This window comes from Danio rerio, chromosome 18, assembly GCF_052040795.2.
Source record: "Danio rerio strain M-AB ecotype USA chromosome 18, GRCz13ab, whole genome shotgun sequence".
Taxonomy (NCBI): domain Eukaryota; kingdom Metazoa; phylum Chordata; class Actinopteri; order Cypriniformes; family Danionidae; genus Danio; species Danio rerio.
Window position 1 is genome coordinate 27,887,501 of NC_141038.1, and position 12,265 is coordinate 27,899,765.

Below are 12,265 nucleotides of genomic sequence, written 5' to 3' on the forward strand. Positions count from 1 at the left end.
TTTGATTCTCTGTAAATTTCCAGTCCTCAGTGCTGCTGACTCAGTTTGTTTTTACATTGCTTCAAAACATTCAATTCAATTATTTGTTTATCCAATGAGCTCTAAATCTCAGATCTTTATGCTCACATTTATAATAATACTTACAAAAAAAAAAAAAAAAAAAAACTGCAGGCTTTCATTTCTGGCTTTTTCTACCCCTTCCTTGCTGGCAAAGCCTCTCTTTTTCATTCAGTTCTTTCAAAATAAATCTATTCAGAAAAAAATGAGATGTCAGCCAAGGGACATGACAGCCTTTCAGGCAAACATATTCAGGATTAAATGCAATGGTGAGGACTCTACACTGAAAGCTTTATATCTGACTATTAGCTGACAGAACTAATGAATTGGGCAGAACAGACAGTTTTGTTCTTTTAGGTGCTAGTAAAATTCTGCAAGGGTTAGCTTACAGTCTCCCATTATCTGGACTTAAAATTTTGTTTAAGAGGACAATTTCTAGATTACTTTGATGCAAATTTCAAAATAATTCCCATCAACGGGAGGTGTGAAATATTAGCATAAACACAAACACAAAGTCTAGTCAATTGCAGCACACTAGGCTTTTCAGAAAGAGGGAATTTGTAGAAACTTGAATTGAATCAGAGCATTTCAAACAGACTGAACTAAAGGTGCTGCAATAATGAATATTATGTTAAAAATTATGTTTTTGCTACTCAAAAATGTAAAGCTTTTTAACCTGTTCTAGTACTCATTATTTTGTCATAAACAAAATAATGTCCTTTAAAAAATTATAGCTGTTTTTCTGTCCAACAATAAGACAAATGAAAATTAATGAGTATTCAGCTACAAATAAAACTTTTAAATTGACATCAAATGTTTAATTTTACAATTACTCTCAAATAGTGTATTATGGATTATTAAATAATATTCATGTTATTAAAGGAAAAGCATTCAAATAATAATAAAACCATAATAATAATAATATATGTATTATTATTATTATTATTATTATTAACAGTTGTAAAAGTGTTAATTATTCATTCATTAATTTTCTTTTCGGTTTAGTCCCTTTATTATTCCCACCAACTTGCAATGTACACTGTGGCTTATTGGTTAGCACTGCCTTTAAGTTTGCACATTCTCCTCGTGTGGGTTTCCTCAGGGTGCTCTGATTTTCCCCTACAGTCGAAATATATACATTATAGGTGAAATGAACGGCCGTAAAGTGTATATGTGTGAAAAGTTGTGTATGGGTGTTTCCCAGTGCTGGGTTGTAGTTGGAAGGCTGCTGTATGTAAAATTCGGTTCATTCCTCTGTGGTGACCCCTGATAAATAAAGTGATAAGATTTAGAGGGAAATATAGGAAAATACATGAATAATTAATGATAAAATAAGTAGGGATGCACCGATATGGATTTTTTTGGGCGATACGATAACCGATAATTCTTCAGACTTGGAGGCGATTTTTATACAGCAAACTTCATAAAAGCTGAAACTCAGCTCTTTTGAACTGAATAGCCTATACTCAAAGCAAAAAAGCTATGATTTCAAAATTGCAAGGTGATTATAGACCTAGATTCACGATTTCACATAAATCCGCATGCAAAAATACAATATTTCATTTTATTCATATCAAAATTAACATGCCACTTGACTGTTGCATAAAATTAAAAAGGATAAAAAACAAAATGGGATTTAACCAACAAGCAAGTTAAATATATTTTAAATAAGATGAAAATGAAAGAGCTAAGGACTAAAACCAGCTCAAATGTTCTTGACTAAAACGTGTTACAGTAATGTACGTGTACAAATATGTCATGTACGAAAAAGTCTTTTTTTAGAGGTGTTTTGACAGTTCAGAGCCACCATACAAGTGAAAATACAGAATGTATTATTTTAGAAAATGTGGCATAAATTCATCCTATTTGAACACATGTAGCATCAATGCTTCTGTGTTCATTCTTGCCGTCAATCACGGGAAAAATTATCGATGAGAAGTTTATAATAAACCGCTGTGAGGGCGTCGATTTGCCCTCGGAGTCAGATTTTAATACAAACCTGATTATTGAGCTCAGATGACTTTATGACAAACACAGAGCAGAATATAAAGACAGAATGTTTGGCCCGTATGCTGGATTCAGTGACCAGTGCACCTAGGCTCTCCCCTAGGTTGATCTGTGAAGGCTCAAGGCTGTCAGATCTATGTGTGTGCGCGCACGCGCGGTGACAGCTATCACGCACGCTCGTTATAATCAATATAAATATTCCAATCAAACTGAATACAATCTTACATTAACAACACATGGCAAGCAACTCATTAATTATAACAAATAATCATATTAGATCACAAACAGCCCGACAAGTGTTTGTTTAGCACGTCATGTGTGCAGATCAGTTTGGTGTGTGTGTGTGTGTGTGTGTGTGTGTGTGTGTGTGTGTGTGTGTGTGTGTGTGTGTGTGAAGCGAAGAGGGAGAGACAGAAAAGAGGAGCGTTTTTTTTCGCAATGAGATAATTTTTTAGTGATGTTCCCTCATTGATGATTGGGCCAAGTTACATGTGTCGGCCCAGGAATAATAAGTGAATCTCCCCTGCCATCTCTAACACAACAAAGAGACAGAGCATGAAAGGTTTACATATGTAATATTTTTACGGGTCTGTACAATTACATAATTTATCGGCTTAAAGATATCGGCCTAATTTAGACATCGGATCGATAATGATAATCTTAAAAATAGCATTTATCGTTATTGGCCGCTGATATATCATGCATCCCTAAAAATAAGTATATTTAATATTGAGGTTGTTATACCTTACTAGTTATTATTTATTAATAATAATTGTAATAAGTAATTATTTTAAAAAAGTGGGAAAATTTTGTTTAAAATGACAAGAAATTAATAATTATAAAAGTAAATAATGAACTTTTGTTTTATTATTATAATTATAATTATTAAAGTTAAAGTAAATTAAAATGTACTAATATCTTCTGCCGATTATGTAAAAATCACGTTTTGTCAGGCTAATCTTAATCTCAAGGCAGTTGCCATGTTTTCATTTTCAAGCCTACGCACTTGTCTCTACATTTATAATAAAAGTTTAAAATAAATGGATCTTTCACAGACGGTTCTGTGTTGAAATCCACTCAGTCGTGTTTAGCCCTGTACACAGTGGCATGTGTGAAATTCAATTATGCTCGTGCTGTCCGCCCGGCCTGACTGGAGGAGGAAGCACCGGGCAGGTGGCAAGTCTGCAGGCAGTACCAGCACTGAGCGCACTGTCCCAGGCCAAGACCATGAGATGGACCTCTGCCATGTTCATAAAGCCCCACACACAACACCCGATCCAGTCACACAGAGAGCAGGACACGGTCCACACTCCCGCAGAAGCGCACAGAGGCTTCTCAGGGTCACTGCCGCAGAGATGCACATTGCATTGCGCTTTGCTCCATAATTCATACCAAGCTCTTAAAATAGCGTTGTTCCGACAGGACTCAGTGTTCCGCAAGATCACGGAAATAGAATCAATGCATGAACACAGACTCAATAGAAAGCACCGTACGGATGGACATTGCTTGACATTACAAATATTGAACCAGGTAAAACCTAATGTATATGAGAAGAGTGTGTGCGCCACCATCGGTGCTACAGCTCACTTAAAACACTGATTATTCAAATGTTTTTGGCAAATAGTAATTTAGAAAATTTGGGCTAATTGTCATACACATTAGAGTTAAGGCCCACTTAGTTTAAGTGCACACTGATTTTTATTTAATTTAATTTATTTTTGGCAAATGTCTAAACAAACATGTTATGTTATTGTAATATACTATTAATTGTTGTTATCATTTTAAAAACTATTAAAATATATTATGTATAACTTTAGTAATGATGATTTTTATTAAATGTTTATTATATAAAGGGCACCTATGATGAAAATAATTTTTTGTAAGCTGTTTGGACAAAACTGTGTGTGCATATAGTGAGTCCATTGTCATATTGGAGTGATATACAGTAAAGACAAGAAGTCTCTTTTTAAAACTTCCTCACGTTTAAATCCAAAAGGATTCAAATCTCTCCCATTTTGAGTCCCACCGCAACATGATGTAGGGATGTGGTTTCCATGTTCACCAAATGATTGACAGCCACGTATTAACATGTCTCTGTAGTAATGCATATAATCATATCAAAAAAGACAGGACATGTGCAAAGCAACTGGGATCAAAAAATCTGTTGAGCTCTCTGTGATCATCAATCATTATCAAATGTGATCAAGAACGGGTTTTACAAGTTTAAAACGTTTTTAAAACATTGCATGTTTGTAATAAATTACAGTGATATTACTGTTTTCACTTTATCACCACAGCCACGTGTCGAGTATACCAGTAGTAGAAAAATCAAAAAGTTCAGAAAAATCATACTTAAGTACAAGTACCATTACTTGCCTGAAAATGTAGTGCAAGTACACTGTAAAAAAATTATTTGTTCACTCAACTTAACTTTAATAGGTTAACGTACATTATCAATTTAGCAGAACTTGCCAAGTTTAGTTACATTTTCAAGTTGACAACTTTATCCAGCAGATTTTCTCAAATAGAAACAAAACAGACCACGTAATGCAATACACATTTTTATTAAAGGTATTTACTCTTAATTAAGTATTTTTACAAATTGATTGTAAAGTGAGAGTAATCTCAAGAGAAGAAAAAAAAACTTGAAATCTCTAAAATACACAACTAACACAGGCTCTTGGAAAAAAAATACACCATAACGTCATTAAAACTTGGTAACACTTTACAATAAGGTTCAATAGTTAATGCATTTACTAACATGAACTAATCATGAACAACACATGTACACCATTTATTAATCATAATTGAACATTTACTGATGCAATTTTAACATCCAAGTCCATGCTTGTTAACTTTAGTTAATGCACCATGAGTTAACTTGAACTAACAATGAACTACTGTATTTTACAGTAGTAGATGTATTGTTCATTGTTTGTTCATGTTAGTAAATGCATTAATTAACATTAACTAATGAACCTTATTGTAAAGTGTGACCCAAAACTTTTATCTCAGCATCTGTATTTCAATGTATTTTTAAGTGAGTGTAGTTGTGCACTGCCAATATCTGCACCAGTGTTCATCAACAGTTTCTGATTTCCAAGAGTCATCCCTATGTTCAGCTTTTCTTCAGAATCTGTGTGTTGTATAAAAAAATACATTACATTATCTAAAACACTACAGCTGAAAGGTATAATAAACACATCATGTACACCAAATCTTATTTACCTACAAATCATTACTTGCGTGACGGCAGTGCTTCAGCTTTTAGTGTCTTATGACAATTGGCTGATTGGTTGTTGTAAATCTTGCAGCTCCACTTAATTTATCAGCACCAAATTCCCCACATTGTTTGGAAAAATTCTATGAAGAAAAGAAAAAATAAAGCCAAAACATATTTTATAGTGTACACAATCAAAACCAGAGAAATCACTAAATCTTTGAAATATAAATTTTACTTAAATCTTTAAAAATTATTTGTCAACTGCTGATTAAATATTAGTTTACTGCATGCATATGACAGGATATATATGGTAAATTCTCAACAGTAGTAAGTCAGTCTTTCTCTTGGATTGTGCTGCAACCTTTAGAATGAGACAATTTGGCATTTATGTGAAGTTTTGTAAATACTTTTTTTAAACATTTCTCTACTGTAAACAAGAGATGTTAAATAAAATTTCACCTGTTGTAAGTCAGTCTGGCCTCTGGGAATATGCTGCAACCTTTAGAAAATCTCATTTGGGTAAGTGATTGTAAATACTTGTTCCTAACAGAGATGTATAGTAACGAAGTAGAACTACTTCACTACTGTACTTAAGTACTAAAAGGCAGTATCAGTATTTTACTGGAGTATTATTTTTTTCTCCTACTTCCACTTTTACTTAAGTACATATTTTCCATGAGTTTAACACTTTTACTCCGATAGATTTTTTATGTGGTGCATCGTTACTCGTTACTAGGGTGTCAAAATGATTGATATCAGTTCAGTAATAGATCATAACCGGTTATTACGTGATGACGTCATTTATCTCCTATGCGCGATGTCGCAATACTACGGCGAAGGACGGAGGCGCGATGGCGAGGCGGCACAGCATACCATCCGTTAGTTTACTATTAGGGAGAAATGTTGTAAAACTTAACCTCTGTCTATCTCTCGCTCTCTCACTTTGGACATTTGATTCGCTGGCCAGTTTGTAAGGTAACTTTTCCTCTCTTCTTAGCTGTTAAAGCTGTGGATCCAGACATGAGCGTGCCTCATGTGCAAGCTTTCTCCACTGTGTCTATTACCTGTGATAATCGCGTATTCTTCCCGCCATGGGTGAACAGTGCTTATATTTCTAAAGCCCTTTCTGTTAAGGACAATAACCAATCATAGCCGTGTAAGACCCGCCTGTCAGCGCTCAAAAAGCAGGCAGGATAATATTGACATGAGTTTATTAGCTGTAAATGCTCGTGCTGTCTTTTGTGCATGAGTTTTGTTTGATACATCCAGAAAGAGTGTTTTTTTTGAGCAGGTCAAATTAAGGACACAGTTCGTATATCTGACTGCTGTATTAAAGGACAAAATTGTATTACAAAAAACCCTTTAACTGTCACACCAAGACAAAAGCAATAGACATTTTTGGATTGCATTTCTTAACTCGTAATTTCTTAACTGATTAATTTCTTAATCAGCCTCTACCAAATTACTCTAACCCTTACCACCGAAGTAAGGGTTAATTTTAACTCTGGGCAGAGTTAAAAAATGTAACTATATTTAACACCACCTGGTGTAATATATTGTTATTTTATTCAACTCTCTTGAGTGTAAATATGGTAAAAAGGTCAAATAGACTGTAAATTACAAAAGAAAAAACATTTTATTTGAAAACATTCACCACTTCAACAATTCATTCAGTTTTTAAAATGCAACAATGTCAAATATGCTTTAAATGTTTTATTAGTACAGACAGTATCAACAAAATATGTATGACCAGTGCTCAAAAAGACTGTTTCAGTCCTTTGGTCCAAATTTGATGTGTTATCAGAGCAATTTGAAAGTTCAATATAGCGTCACTCATAGTTTACTTCTGAACTCATAGTTTTCTTGTGAAATTACATTTTAAACAACTTGGCTTGCAAATCTTTCACTTCGGGTGTTTCCTTGGTCCTCCATATCAAACACAGCAGTTTAAATGAAGGTATAAATGCTGTAAACTTGTGTGAAAACAAACTGGAGCTAGGAAATCTCATCAAGCATGTCCTGTGAATGAAGTGCTTCCCAGCCACAGGATGACCTTTTTATCCATGACGATGTAGTAGCTGCTGATCGCTCGTCTGGTGGTTCTTGATGCACAGATATAGGGCGATGCTCATCTAAGAACTCTTCAAGACTCCAGCATGAATAAGAAAAATGTTTGAAAACAAATTGCAATCAAATTCTATGATATATTTAAAAGAACATTTAAAGTAAATAAAACATTCAAGAAATCTAAACTCACCTTTTGAAAATCTTCATGATGATCCACAACTTGACTCTCCCAGCTGGTTGAGGTGACAGGATATGGAAAAGTAGAAAAAACACATATATCACTGTTGGAATCTCCAAAAACAATTAGGTTAACCACTATGACTAGAACTGGAAAAACAGGCAGCTGTCTGTCCAGAATCCTGAATTTAACACAACACTTGGAGCAAAATTTAGAGGAGCTTAAAATCTTTTATATCATTTAGTGATGCTGACTTCCCCAAAATATTGGCCACAGTGTAAAAAATATTCATAAACTTCATAAACAACAGTTTTCTGTAAGCGTGTGCGTGCGTGCGTGCGTGCGTGTGCGCGTGCATGTTTCTTTACCAGATTCAACTTGTTAGGCCCTTTCAGGTCCAGTATTGACGCCACCTTTACTGGAGTCTAGCAGATGTTTCAGGTCCAAATATAATCTAAAATATTAGGATAAGCAAAAGAGGAAAAGTGCAAAGTAAAGAGCAAAACATTATTTAAGTAACAGTTCACCCACAATACAAAACTTATCACCTTCATGTCATTTGTTATTTTCTAATGCTCTAATACCCTCTCAGCTTATGTGAAACAAATACAGAGCTTTATCAAACATACGTTCATTATTATCACCACATATGACCAAGAAGGTGTGCTTGGTCATTTCACCAACTCTGGAAATACACCATCCGTCTCTACTCAGCCACCGTCACAGGGTCTTGTGTTATTGTATAGAGAACTGTGGCTGTTAAAAAAACAACAAAAAATTAGTATCTAACACATATGCATAACCTTCAAATAAAAAGGAGAGATGAACATCACAAAGTATGCCTCACACTTTTCCAGATATCTTTTGATTCAGATGTTGATTATTGATAATAAATCTACAAATCAAACCTGTATCATCATTAGGCTGCTCAAATATGAATCAGTTGATTAATTTTACAGACAGGTGGCTGTTTACAATGCACTAAATTGTCTTTAATAAAACGGAAATGTTGTGTACAGTACATGCTAAGTTTAGCCTATAGTTTTAAGCACAATATCATGCGGGAGAAAAAGCTTGACTAAGATGTTCCTGACTACATAAATAGCCTAACTTACTAACGTCAGACATCCCGAGTTGGGAAAAGTCATTTTCGGGGGATACAGAGTTGATTGGCGGGAGGTAGCGGGAGAGATGAGAACCTGAAGAGCAATGGGATGAGTTGCTCGCGACGTACCTAAAGAGCGGTGGGGGTGACTTGCGCACGACGTACCTGAAGAGCTGGGAGGGATGCGGTGGAGAGGGGTGTGCAAAGTGTTTAATGACTGGGCGGGAGACGCGCGATTTCCGGGAGATTATCATTCATTTGCGGGCATCTAAGTTACTTGGGCATCTGGGAGTCTCTGTGCATTTGCGGGATAACGTTAACGTTAGTCCCGCAACTTCCGGGAGACCTCTGTAACCTTAAATGTCTGAGAAAGTGCAAACGCGGTCATTTAAAGACATCAATGTTAACATTCCGACTTTAATGGTTGTCAACACTTAATATAATTCAAGCGTACGTTATCACGCGAGTCTATGAACTAACGGTATATGGACGGCCACGAATGAACCAGTTTAAAAGGGCCGCGGTGTTTAAAATAACCAAATTAACGTACACAAATAACAAACAATCATATGTTTTAGTCAGGAAGCCTTTTACAAGTAAGCATATGTTCATTTACTCACCAGACATGTTTTAGAAACTCTCCAGAGCTTATGGAAACCGTCCTGTGTTGCCGTTAGCATCCGGGCAGAGTAGGCTAGGCTGCTCCGGGGATTCCCTCGCTAGTTTGCTTCGAATTAAAGGAGAAGTGTCGATTTTATTTTACAGATGGGTAACAACGCCAAAATGGCATTAAGCGTGACAGAAATGTGTTGAACATGTACATTTGATATTTTTATGCACTATGTATGCGTGAGCATATATAAAAACATTCTTGAAAAGAAGTCAATAGTAATGCAGTTAAGCTAGATACACAAACGACCATGAATGAACCGCAGAAGATTAAAATTGTCACTCCATTCTAAAGTTATTAACTTAACAATATGTTTACAACTGTATTTCCTTAAAGAAAGTCAGTAAAATACCAACATTTAGGTAGTTTGACTCACCAGTTGCTGTTCTAAACCTCAGATGGAAAATGGCGTCTGGAAAACTCTTCAGTGACTGGGGCTGCATGAATTCCCGGATGTTGGAAATAACACCACCAAGTGTGGAAAAGATAACTCCTTGATTTCGCACTGAATAAAATCAATTCTAACTCTTATTATATTCATTTATCAAAATCTAACTCTTTAACATCAACACTTTACTCTGAAATGCTTCAACACCGAGAATTTAACTCAGATGAATTTGCTGTGTGTGTGTGTGTGTGTGTGTGTGTGTGTGTGTGTGTGTGTGTGTGTGTGTGTGTGTGTGTTTGTGTGTGAGAGAGAGAGAGAGAGTATGTATGTGAGTGAACATGCTAAATTATCTCATCAGTGAAGGCATTTTCTGGTAAAAGGGCCTGACGATGTGAGTTCTTGTACAATAGAAACTATTTACTAAGAAAAACAGTATCATAAGCAATGTTTCTTTTCGTTCTGCTTAAGTACCCCAAAAAAGATATTTAAAATAAACAAAACAATTAGTGTATTTTGACTGCTTTCTTTAATAACTACATTACACAATACTTGTACTTTTACTTTCAGTACTTGAGTAGTAAATTTTGAAATAAACTACTTGCAATACTTAAGTACAAAAAAATGTTGAATACTTTTGTACTTCTGCTTAAGTATGGTGCTTAAAGAGCACTTCTACTTCTACTCAAGTCAATTTTCGATAGAGCACTTGTACTTTTACTTAAGTATGGGTCTCTAGTACTTTATACATCTCTGGTTCTTAAATACTTGACTACTCTAATATTATGAATTGAAATACATGTAAAATGTCACCTTTAAGGAATCAGTCTGCTCTCTGGGAACAGCCTTTAAAAAGAGAAAAGTATATTTAAATTTAAATGTAAGATCCATTAAAATCTATATAAAAATACCTGTAGTAGATAAGTCAGGGAACTAGAAAAGTATGATTTTTATACACATGTTGATATATTTCAAGTTCAAACCTAAGAAACTTTACTGAGCTTTAAACATGTGGCCAAACTCCATATTTAGCAAAGGTGTAATCTGCTCTAGAAACACTTACACGGGGAACAATACATTGACAATCAGTTCATATGTGTCATTTTACAAGTTATAACACAAATTTGAAAAAGCATTACTTACCAAATGTTATGACGAAACAATTAAAAAAAAATGTAATCAATATCCCATGTGTCTGACTTCTTCTTGTGTTTAACTGACAGTTGGCAAACTATGACCTAATGGTGCATATTCCTCCACCTGCTGGATTGGAGGTATGGGCACAACTTAAAGGATGCTGGTTTTGCATGTTTTTAATTTGAGTCAACAAACACTCTCTTACAGAAAAGTTGATACAGTAAAAACTTTGTGTTGAAAAAACTAAAATGCAGGATTGTTTTTTACTGTGTACACTGTTATTTACCAATATTAACTTGCAATATTCAAAGCTTGGTGTCTAGAGAGCAAAATTTGCCAGTCAGTGCGTGGGTCCTGCATATTAATGATATCTAGATTTGCCAAATGTGACAATAAATAGAACAGATCAGGGTACTTACTCATCATTTGCAGTTAACAAAGTCCATCTTTAGACTTGCTCCTGGAATGATCAGCACCACGTGCTACAACATGACACATTCTGATAGAACTTATGTTTTCTTGTTATATGAACACGTTATTTTGGGTTTTCCATTTCCCTTCATGTTGAGGTTGTTCAGCCTGATCTCACGAGAAAACGTAAGTATTTCACGTTTTGCCAGTTTAGTGGCTAATTCGTACAAATACGTACGATTTTAGTCGTACGAAATTATACGATTTTAAAAAGGAGGCGTGGCACCTAACCCCACCCCTAACCCCAATCGTCATTGGGGGATAAGCAAATCATACTAAATTGTACGAATTAGATCGTACGAATTTATACGAATTAGCCACTAAATGAAAAAGTTACGAATTGCCGTGAGATTGTGTTGGGTTGTTACAAGTCATACAGTTGAGTATTGAGGCACTGCAAGTTGATAGGACATGATTTGACTTTTTCACCTGACTAAAACTCATCATTTTTTACAGTGTAGAGTAAAAGTATCTGTTGTAAATATTACTCAAAGAATGAGTTAAAAGTAGACCTTCAAAAGTACTCAAGAGTAGTGAGTACTGAGTATTATGCTGTAAAAAGCTGATTCACTTACATGTAATTTGTGCTGTGTGTGAACGTAACATTCTGTAGTGCATTCAGTTATTGCCCAGCTGGCACACAATGCCATAACATTAATATTACAGTAGGTGAGATTAAGGTCGTGACATCATGTGACAAAAATTCAACATCTAGCCAGCATCTAAGGACAACATTATCTTGGTGTTCAATAATGACGTCAGATGAAGTTGATATTTAGTTGATTTTAGGTTGTGTTAGAAAGTGACCAAAATCCAACGTTGAGCCAATATCTTAAACCAACGTCATATTGACGTCAAATATTGACAGTTATTTGTCAGGTATGGCAACCAAAATCCAATGTCTGATAGACGTCAAAGCGGTAATGTCCACACAACATTAAGCTGTAACACCATTAGACATTGAT

At 35.1% G+C, this 12,265-nt stretch overlaps 2 long non-coding RNA genes across 3 annotated transcripts; both read right to left on the reverse strand.

The window, feature by feature from the left end:
• Positions 1–4,609: 4,609 nt before the first annotated feature.
• Positions 4,610–10,955, reverse strand: LOC141378841 (uncharacterized). Of its 2 annotated transcripts, XR_015515042.1 has the most exons (4): positions 10,836–10,928; positions 10,506–10,538; positions 5,293–5,427; positions 4,610–5,200 (listed from the first exon to the last, which is right to left on the reverse strand). It is a non-coding gene; the product is annotated as an uncharacterized LOC141378841 (long non-coding RNA). The 2 variants fall into 2 exon arrangements; XR_015515043.1 differs by lacking the exon at positions 10,506–10,538 and having other exon boundaries at positions 10,836–10,955.
• On the reverse strand, positions 7,507–9,740 carry LOC147839753 (uncharacterized). The gene is made up of 5 exons (XR_015515041.1): positions 9,684–9,740; positions 9,258–9,364; positions 8,162–8,288; positions 7,901–7,986; positions 7,507–7,587 (listed from the first exon to the last, which is right to left on the reverse strand). It is a non-coding gene; the product is annotated as an uncharacterized LOC147839753 (long non-coding RNA).
• Positions 10,956–12,265: the final 1,310 nt, after the last annotated feature.